Raw genomic sequence first — 11309 nt, forward strand, 5'->3', positions numbered from 1 at the left:
AAACTCTGCCATTCACTAGCACAATGGCTCTTGAGGTGGAGAGGATGTTTGTTCTGCCAAAAGCAGGGGCACTTTTTGCATTCAGACAAGGCAAAGAGTCTACCAGGTCTGTTCCTTAAGAAACAAAATTTTATATACAGGCAAGATGAGAACACAAAAAAAGGAACAAGGAGCAAACCAAAAGCCAGGCAGCATACATCCCTTTGGTCAGTGAGCATCTTCTTGTAACAGCAATGGATGGACTCCTGTAATGGTCAGTTTCATGGTCTAGGGCAGGGGTCAGCAAACGTTTTCAGCAGAGGGCCAGTCCACTGTCCCTCAGACCTTGTGGGGGGGACGGACTATATTTTGAAGGAAAAAATGAACGAATTCCTATGCCCCACAAATAGCCCAGAGATGCATTTTAAATAAAAGGACACATTCTACTCATGTGTTATGTACTGAGTTGAATAGGATCCAAACTGAAGCAGTCTGATTGGTCCTCGAACAATAGGATCCAAATTGCAGCAGTCTGATTGGTCCTAGAACAATAGGATTCAGAATGCAGCAGTCTGATTGGTCCTAGAACAATGCAGCAGTATGATTGGTTGGCAGGAACCACCCAATCATGCTCCAGATATAAGTGAATCCACAACCTGATTGGCTTACAGTAGAATTCCAGAATTAGCCAATCATGTGCAGCCCATTGTGTAAATAATGTATATAAAGCAGATACTTTGAGGGGACTTTCATTCATTCCTCCTCACCACTATGAGCTGAATAAAGAGCATGAAATCACTTTGCGACTCTGAGTATATATCATCATGTAAAACATGCTGATTCCCAGACTGTCCACAGGCCGGATTTAGAAGGTGATTGGGTTGGATCCGGCCCCCGGGCCTTAGTTTGCCTACCCATGGCCTAGGGTTTATGCTGAGGGTCGTGGGGGATAATTTTCAAACCCCTTTTGTATGTTGCAAACATAGGCATTCTCAGGAACTGAGGGCTCATCCAGGCTTCCTTTTGTGCCACGTTAAGGTCTGGGCCCAAAAGCTCTGTGTTTGAGCAGTTTTCTGCAGATTGCTGTTTGCTCTGATTCAGCAGTAAAATGTGAGTTTCACCAGGGAAAGCGCTGGAATGGTGAAAAAACAACACCGTGCTCGGACACAGAGTTTTAAAGTGTGGGTCTGGGCCTGGAAAGCATGACACAAAAGGAAGTCTGGCTGAGCCCTAAGTGAATAGACACCCGTGCTCCTATAAAAAGTGACTCACCTTGAATCCCTATCAAGAGCTGACCATGACTCAGCCATAGATCTTCAGTTATCCATCTTATCAGCAGATGCCCTAGCACAAGTTAAGAAATGGGGTTGGCTAATTAAATGGTCCCAGACTCTCCTCCCCCCCCCCAGGAAAAGAAAGGGTGGGCATGAGAGGAGTCACTGCTGTACACCACTAACTCCCCCCAATACAAAGGTCTTTGTCAGGATGCTGTCAATGACTCCTGGCTGGTTGCCCAGGAATTATAAAGACAAGGAAAAGTTTCTTACTGTCCTTTTTTTTATTTCAGTCTTTACAGAGAGAGGCTATAGAACCCAGCTTCTTGGATAATGGTGTTGTCCTGAGTGAATCTCCACCCCTGTCTATCCCACTTCCTCATTCATCACTTCTACGGGTGCTGGTACGTGCCCTCTGTCTTTGAGTTCTTTGCTCTCCTACTTTTAAGGCTCACCGGGTTCTGGGAGATGGAGGGTCTGGAGTGCTTTCTAGTGACAACGTGTCAGCCGAGTGTTGTTCTGGTTCTCCCATGATTTCCCAACTTTCCCCCTCATCTTCCTCTGAGCCGTGTCCTCCCTCAAACCCCTGTTGTAAAGCTATACTGTCTTCCTCTTCCTCCTCCCTGGAAGGGTCAGGATGGGGAGGCGGTCTCCACCATTCCTCCTCTGCTCAGTCCCTGACAGTCTTCCACATTTCTGTCTTTGGATACAACCCCTCGTAAACTGCTAAAAGTCCTTTTTTGCACTAAGCAATATGATGATGTTGATGATGTAATAAATTAAAAAATCAATACTGCATTGCCATTTCAAGACAGCTCAGGTCAAATGACTGAGGTGGCCCCTGAATTTATCCTAATGCTAGGGTCCTACTCTTGGACACAAGATCCTTCAGTGTTGTCCTGCTTTGATGTGTCGCATGTCCATCTCTAGCCAAATTGCACTTTCTGCTCTGACCATTCAGTCGGGAAGATGTACTTGTGATGCCCTCCCCAAAAGAGAAAAGTGTCATGTTGAAAAATGACCTCAAAGTTATCTGTGATCATTCCTTCTCGCTGTGATTCTACCCTTGGTGAAGGTCTAGCTTCAACAGCTTGGTATGAATAACTATTGAAATTTACAAGACACCATATTCATTTCCTCCTGAAATTGTTGAGGTGAAAATGCACTGTTAAAATTAGAAGTGATATTTAGTAAGATGGGTTTGTTTGTTTTTTACTTGTTTTGCAGTTACAGGTTGCTCAAGCTTCCTACATTTTTGAATCTCGTGAGAGAATCTGTAGGCAGCACCTTTGCCAAGGCCAGAACTTTAGGAGTGAACTGTGATTTATGACTCTTCATTTTGGAGGAGTAGGGCTGTGTATTGGAAGTTGCTGAGGCCCAAACCAAATTGGGCAAATCCGGAGGCTTGGGCATCAGACAACTTGGGTAGGGACAGCCATGTGTTGGGTTGAATGGCCCAGAGCAGGTGTGGCTGTCCAAGGGCAGGGCATCAGGCAGGAAGGAGAGGCAGACACTGGGTTGGAAACCCCAGAGGGAACAAGCAATATCCCTCTGGTTGAAAATCCATTACAATCCTAAGGGTCTATTACCTTGCTTCCTGGCCGCAGTTCCCTATCCTCCTTGGCTTATGCAAATAACTAACAAGATCAAACAAATTGGCCTAAACCCTGAAAATCTTTTTATTGGAACTCTGAACAAGGCAAAAGCAATTATCACTTGGAGACTTTATGATATCGAATTGCAACAAGAAGGCGCCCTACTCCTGGAGACGTATAGATGTTTAAAAGCTTGGCCTAATTTTGCAGCTGCCCCTTACTTAACTAACATCACTAACGAAGCCTATAGATGGGCTTTCTCTAGAGCCCGCTTTGAGACAATGCCCTCAGCAGTGCTGTACGGCAAATTCACGCGGGTTCCAATGCATGTGCGTCTCTGCTCTTGTATGTCTAATAAGGTAGAATCTGTCACACACATTCTTCTATTTTGCGAATTTTATAGTGAAGAACGAGTTCAACTTATTTTACCGCTCCTATCAAAATTTATGCCCCTTCAATATTATTCGGAATCCTCCCCCGAAATTCTTCGAAAATACCTCCTGGAAGATTCCTCAAGCTCAATATCATATGAGGTGGCTAAATTTTGCACTTTAGTAATTAGGAAGCGTAAATCCCTTCTGTTGAATTGCACACTGCGAAGTTCCCTTGTGTAACCTTTTTTCTTTTCTGAGGTTGTTGTTGATTTCTTGTTGTTTGATCTTGTGGTGTTTAGTGTCACTGGCTTTGGCCGCAATAAAACTTGACTTGACTTGAAACCCCAGAGGAAAAGTTGAGATCTAACCTGACTGCTGCCTGTGTATTCCTGGAGAAAGGGGACCATCTACCACCTGACTCTCCTTCCTACTGGAGGCCCATCCTCGAAGGAACAAACCATACAGGATTGGTGGCTCTGTCAGCAGAGGCACTGAGCCGACGTAGCTCAGGGTACTCCTTTGCAAATGGCTTCCCTGCAGTGAAACTGTTTCCAAAGGAGCAACATGCAGAATTGATCCACCGTGCTGTCAGTCAGGAGTGCAGTGGGAGGAGACAGGACATCCCCCCTCTCCTCCTCTGGCTGTATGTTTAATTTGGGAATTTATTTAAAAAACACCTAATTAAAGATTAGCCCATTGAAATAATTCAGAACTTGATCCAGGGTGGAGTACATGGCCCAGGGCAGGTTACCCTTTGGGGCAGATAGAGGGGCTGAGCACAACCCTATTAAGGAGCAGGGAGGGGAAACTACTGGCAATCTTGGAACAATCATTTTGCATGACTGATAGACAATTGGCCAAATGGCTCAAAGCTGGTGCATCGGGCCTCACTCGCATCCGACTGCAAAAGGATTTTTATTTATTTATTTGGACCTTTTTCATCCCCCTCCTTGCATACTGAGGAGGCTAACCAAGTCACCCCTGAGGACTATTGGATTGATTTTATAGGCAGGATAGGATATATTTTACAATTTATCCTTCCTATTACTCACGTGTGTGAGCAGAATGTTTAAACTTGAAACAATTAGTTAGCAGTGTTCTGAAACACCATCCCTTGCGGCATCAAAGTGGAAACTTTGGTACTAGGCTTTGTAGCCTTATTGCAAGTTATCCAGGCTGTGGTAACAGATTGGATTTTTGCCTTTTCCTTTTTAATTAAACCAATCATGGAGCAAACTGTAGATTAAACAAAAAAATAGTGTTTACTTACATTAAAAAATGCATTTGATTTCAGCAGTAACAGTGATGAAAACGAGGCTGGCAAATACTACTTCTAGAGTACTAAAGGGACCCCTGACCATTAGGTCCAGTCGTGACCGACTCTGGGGTTGCGGCGCTCATCTTGCTTTATTGGCCGAGGGAGCCGGCGCACAGCTTCCGGGTCATGTGGCCAGCATGACTAAGCCGCCTCTGGCGAACCAGAGGAGCGCACGGAAACGTCTTTTACCTTCCTGCCAGAGCGGTACCTATTTATCTACTTGCACTTTGACGTGCTTTCAAACTGCTAGGTTGGCAGGAGCAGGGACCGAGCAACGGGAGCTCACCCCGTCGCAGGGATTCGAAGCGCCGACCTTCTGTTCGGCAAGTCCTAGGCTCTGTGGTTTAACCCACAGCACCACCTGCGTTGGGAGATTACAGACTGACAAAAGTACTTTTTCCTCACAGTGCAAATCTAAAACTGTGGAATTTGCTCCTACAAGAGCAAGTGACAACCACCAACTTGGGTAGCTTTAAAAGAGGATCAGACAAATTCATTGAGGATAAATCTATCAGTGGTTGCTAGCTACAATGGCTATGTTCTCCCTCCATGTCTAAAACAGCATCGTTCTGGATACTCCTAGTCGGAAACCTCTCAGACCATCTCCCTAAAGTTACTGCTGAGCAGAGGTAGGACAATAATGGCCATCACAACAATCCCATCAAGGTGGCTTTTCTGCAGTGTGTTATCAGGGCACATTTGTAGTGGTCAAATTCTGCATGAAAATAATCATGCAGTTCCTCTTGAATGTCACTCCAAAATTGTTTAATATACACACACTCGCACCACATATAATACATGGTTCCTATCTCTGTTTTGCATCTCTAGCACAAATTAGATTTTGATTTATAAATTTTCACCAATTTGACCGGGGTTGAGTACCATTGATATATCATTTTCATTATATTTTCTCTGATTGTGACGCAGGCTGTGAGTTTGATATCATATCATGTAAAAAAACAACCGAGGCGTACCTCTTGGGAATTATATCAACTGACATTCCTGCCGCTAGGGAAAAAGTTTTCTTATACGCAACCGCTGTGGCCAGAATGATTACAGCAAAAAACTGGAAGGGAGAAACAACTCCCTCAGTAAGAGAATGGCAAATAAGATTTTGTGAATATGTAGAATCAGCAAGACTTACAGCAGTGGTAAGAGGCCAGTCAGACCAAAAACTGATAAAGGAGTGGATGTGCGTGAAGGAATACATCAAAAAACATTGTTCTGGTATTAATATATCAATATGCAATGAATGAAACTTATAGAGTAAAAAATTAAGAAGAAATGGGTATAAGATGAGATAGTCAAAAATAATATTGATAACACAGTGAAAAGAAGAAAAGACACAAAGGAAGCCACACATAGGTGGAGGGAAGTCAAAATTTATGTCTGTATGTTTAGTTTGTATGTTTGTTTTCTTTTTTGGTAATCTAAGTTGAGAGGTGTATATATCTATGTATAATAAGTTTGTTTAGTGTTCTGGTTTGTGTTTGTAAGTATTGCATTTATAATTAAAAGTTTTTTTTAAAAAAAATAGACCTGTTGTGGATAAAGGGGACAGAAAAAAGTTTTCCTCTCTCACGACACTAGTATTCAGGGAGATCCAAGGAAGCTAAATCCTGAAAGATTCAGGATAAAGCAATTACTTTTCACACTGCGCATAAGCTACAGAATTCACTTCCTCAAGATGGCCACCAAATTGGATTAGACAGATGTATGGAGGAGGCGCTGTTGGTTCAGTATCCTTCTGAATACAATTTGATGGGACTCACAAGTGAGGACAGTGCTGCTATATTCAGTTCCTGCTTTCAAGTTTTCATGGGCGTTTGGCTGGCCATTGTGAGAACAGGGTGTTGATCCAACAGGGCTCCTCTTAGGTCCTTGTCTTGCCGTAATCTCATTTTACCTTTAGCAGAGCTAGCGCATTCCTGGCGCCATTCGGAGTTACTTCATCCCCTTTGCCTATCCTTTGAGGAAGAAGAGAGAGTGCCACCTAGTGGTCTCTTCTCTGCAGGAGCAGGGTTGGTTTTTTGGTTTTTTTTATTGTCTTTGATATACGTGTGAGATTTTACGCCTGCTGCTTTTGCCAATACAATCATGGTGTAGCTGTTTTCTGACTCATTGCTTTGTAGTCTGCTCAGAGATACTTGGGAATACAAAAGCCAAACACAGGCCATGAAGGTATAGCACTCCCATTCTTCTCTAATGGGCTTGTATTCATGGCAAAGAAGGGAGAAAAAATGCTCTCTCTCACTCGCTTACACACAAACGCACACACCAAAACGATGAAACCCCAGAGAGCAGGGCTATGTACAGAATGTGCAGAATTCCAGCTGTGCCAGGATTATTAGGTAAGGGTAGGAGGAGGGAATCCTATTTGAATGGGGGGGGGAGAGTCATCCTTGAACATAGCAATCCATCATTCTGCATTGCACTAAACAAACAGCTCCGCTGGATGGCTGAACTTTGAAAAGCTCCAAGAATTCTTCTAATACTCCTTTTCACTGATTCACAGGAACAGAGGAAGTTGCCTTATACTAAGTCAGACCTTTGGTGCATTTAGTAGGGCTGTACACAGATACTTTCTTGGGCTCCATGATCACTGCAGATGGTGACAGCAGTCACGAAATTAAAAGACGCCTGCTTCTTGGGAGAAAAGCAATAACAAACCTAGACAGCATCTTAAAAAGCAGAGGCATCACCTTGCCGACAAAGGTCCGTATAGTTCAAGCTATGGTTTTCCCAGTAGTGATGTATGGAAGTGAGAGCTGGACCATAAAGGCTGATCGCCAAAGAATTGATGCTTTTGAATTATGGTGCTGGAAGAGACTTTTGAGAGCCCCATGGATTGCAAGAAGATCAAACCTATCCATTCTTAAGGAAATCAGCCCTGAGTGCTCACTGGAAGGACAGATTGTGAAGCTGAGGCTCCAATACTTTGGCCACCTCATGAGAAGAGAAGACTCCCTGGAAAAGACCCTGATGCTGGGAAAGATGGAGGGCACAAGGAGAAGGGGACGACAGAGGACAAGATGGTTGGACAGTGCTCTCAAAACTACCAGCATGAGTTTGACCAAACTGTGGGAGGCAGTGGAAGACAGGAGTGCCTGGCGTGCTCTGGTCCATGGGGTCACGAAGAGTCGGACACGACTAAACGACTAAACAACAACACACAGATACTATTGGTGTTTCGCAACTTTGACCTGTTGCAGGTTCTTAGCCAGACCCAGTTGAACATAGCAGAGCATACGCAGACTTCCAGGAGCAATCAGTTGCAGGAAGGAAGGAGCAGGAACAAGGCGCTGCTACCAGTAACTTGATTACTTAGAGGTGTTTATTATTTACAACAGACTGTACAAGTTACTATAGACAAGAACAGATGCGGATCTTAACTAGCTCTCTTAACAAACTCCAAACGACTCTCAGAACACCACACTGACCAACACACTATCCAGTCAGGAAGGTCATGAGTCATCATGCCTGTGTGGAGACCTTAACCAGTCGTAGAGCTGTATCCAAGGCACCATATCTCTAGGCAGAATAACTCCCTCTGCTCAGTCTTCTTGGCCTTCAGCCAACTCTTAATTGTCTCTGTGTGAAGCTGCGCATAGGCAAAATTCCAGCAGATACCCCCCTCAAAAAAAACCACACCCTGTGGCCCCAATCTGTGGCCCCAGATGAGGCTGATTCGCCCTGTGCCATCCTGTAGACCACCCATCCCAATCCTGCAACCATCTCCAAAGCAATTTGAAAAGTTTTGTAAACCCTGTTTTAGTGTACAGCTAAAATAGGATTTAAAAATAAGATCGAGAGGAGGTGCATCAGCACCACAAGGGGTCAACTCCTCCCACTTAAGAGCTGTTAAGGATCTTATCCTGCACAGTGCTTGACTGGCTTCTCTGCACATGACGTTAGCCGATTATAAACGATCTTCTACTCCCAAAGGAGCAGCAACCAGCTCTGTGCAGGACTCAGAGGTATGTGAGGCAAACATGTTAGTCAACTAGAAACAGGGTCTTTTCAGTGGTGGCTCACCCCTTTGGGATCCCCGCCCGCATGGCCCCATTGCTACTGCCTTTTAAGAAGACCCAGAAGGCCTTTCTGTTATTCTTGATGCAGGTTGCTGCATGTGCTCCCTGATGGGGGTCGTTTTTTGTCAACGGTTTATTTGATCGGATGTGATTCCATCCACCTTTTTGCACACCACCTTGCAAGGGCTATGCCCTCAATTTTAGCGAGTTAGAAAACACATGGAGGAGGGGTGCATGACGTGGCCTGGCAGGGAACACAATGCTGCTGAAACCTACAGGCTGGGGGTGCCATGCTGCAACATCGAGTGCACATTTGTAAATTGCTGACAGACTCGATTTTGTCAGTAGCCTGACGATCTTACTTAGAGACATTGATCTCCCTCACTGGCAACAGCAGCAGCTCTTCAAAAATTTATACATTATGCTACTAAACTTGCAAAATACATTCTTCTACTGCCAGGGGTTAGGTGGATGCTTTCATACTGGAAATGTCTGTGTGTGGTTATGAAACAGTTTGCCGAAGCACTAAATATTGGGAGGTGGGGGGGGGGGAATCTTCTGAGAAGACCACCGAAGGAGCTAAGAACATTCTTCTAGCTTAGGAATGACAGAGGCATCCAGTGTGGTTCTGATCCACAGTGGAAGTCCTGATATACAGTGGTACCTCGGGTTACAGGCGCTTCAGGTTACAGACACTTCAGGTTACAGACTCCGCTAACACAGAAATAGTACCTCGGGTTAAGAACTTTGCTTCAGGATAAGAACAGAAATCATGTGCGGTGGCGTGGCGGTGGCGGGAGGCCCCACTAGCTAAAGTGATACCTCAGGTTAATAACAGTTTCAGGTTAAGAACGGACCTCCAGAACGAATTAAGTTCTTAACCTGAGGTACCACTGTATACAGATAAGCTAATCCCCCACTGTCCTTTTTAAAAATTATTCAATCTTTATTATTTTAAAAAATATACATTTGTACAACATTTATACAGCACTCTCTGTTTTTGTTTGTGACAAAAAAGAAAATGATGGCAACTGAAGCAAAGATGCTTTGTATACCTCACAATACACATGACACTACAATTTATGGGGAAAAAAGAAAAGGAAAGGAAATAATAATAATAAAAATAAAAAGAAGAAAAAGTAGTTGAGGTTTTAAAAAAGCCTTCCAAACATTCTCATTGTACGTTATCTGTTAAATACACTTTTACCACACAGTTACTGAATATTTGAAGAACCATGGTAATCTCCTGGCAGACCTAGACTGAGCCTTGTAGTATATAAAGGTAATTGACGATTTCCATAACTAATGCCCCACTGTCCTATGGTGTTGGTGTTCCATGAGTTTGCTCTACCCTGCCTTTCAAGGAGAAGAAATTTCAAAATGGGTTCCAGAATGGTTGCATGCCCAGTTTGCCCCTGGATTCACTTCATTTGAGTATGCAGCTGCATCCTTTTTGTGCAGCGCTTTACGAATACAAATGTGCACTTCTGTGCATTGACAGAACACCGTGAAACAGCCACCTCGGCACAATCACACTGTGTCTGCTTCAAAATGCTTTCTGCGTGGAGTTTACATGGGGCTCGAAGAGGTATTTGGTCCACTTTTTGCAGCCAACTGACCTGATTCAATGCTCCCAAACTTGAGCTGACAGACTCGATTTTGTCAGTAGCCTGACGATCTTACTTAGAGACATTGCGGATTGGAATGCAACTCCCAGTGAGATTACACATTTTTCTAGATGTTGTGATGCTGTTTCATGGGGGCGGGGGGTGAGCACAAACTTTTATAAAGAAGTTTAAAATCCATACAAAATGTATATTTTACAATAAAAAAGCAGTGAAAATGTGAATTTTGTGAAAAAGTGCGTATTACATAAAGGGCATGCAATGCTTGGTTTTTTGTTGCGTATTGTTTTGGGTTTTTTTAAAAAAATATATATCATTTACTTTATTCCATTTATGGATCATGTTCTATGAAATATCTCAAATCAGTTAACAGAAACAACAGCAACAGAACAGCTCCATATCTAAACCCAGGGCTGAGTCCTACTCAGAGTAGACACATTCAGACTAATGGACATGGCTAACATTGGTAAAGTGACTTCAATGGATTTACTCTGAGTAGGGCTTCATTTAATACAATCTACAGTGTAAACAATTTCATGTAGGGAAACAAAACGAATGCAGTGTAGACAGACTGAGATTTTTTTCAAAAACGCAGACTTTTTGTGCGTCGGGAAAAACCCTGCAGAAAACAGCACAGAACAAACCTATAATTGAGCACCAGCAAAATTGAAGTAAGGTGGAATTAAGTTGCTCAGACCACTCCTATATCTACTGCTGCACACTTGACCTGCTGAGCACGGGTAGGACACCACTCACAGAGAATACTGATAATCAGCTTCACAACAAACATGTCAAGGTGGCTTTTCTGCAGCAAAGGGCCAAATATTGAAGACTAGAGGGCTGAACTTCCCCATCCCTGCTCTTGCAAATGGAGTGGAAGGCAGGGGGGATGACTATCTACCATCAGGAAGAATGCTGGTGCTGTGAAATGTTGCTGTTGTTTAGTCGTTTAGTCGTGTCCGACTCTTCGTGACCCCATGGACCAGAGCACGCCAGGCACTCCTGTCTTCCACTGCCTCCTGCAGTTTGGTCAAACTCATGCTGGTAGCTTTGAGAACACTATCCAGCCATCTCATCCTCTGTTGTCCCCTTCTCCTTGTGCCCTCCATCTTT

The sequence above is a fragment of the Podarcis vaucheri genome (genome assembly GCF_965113315.1).
Source record: "Podarcis vaucheri genome assembly, chromosome: 14".
Taxonomy (NCBI): domain Eukaryota; kingdom Metazoa; phylum Chordata; class Lepidosauria; order Squamata; family Lacertidae; genus Podarcis; species Podarcis vaucheri.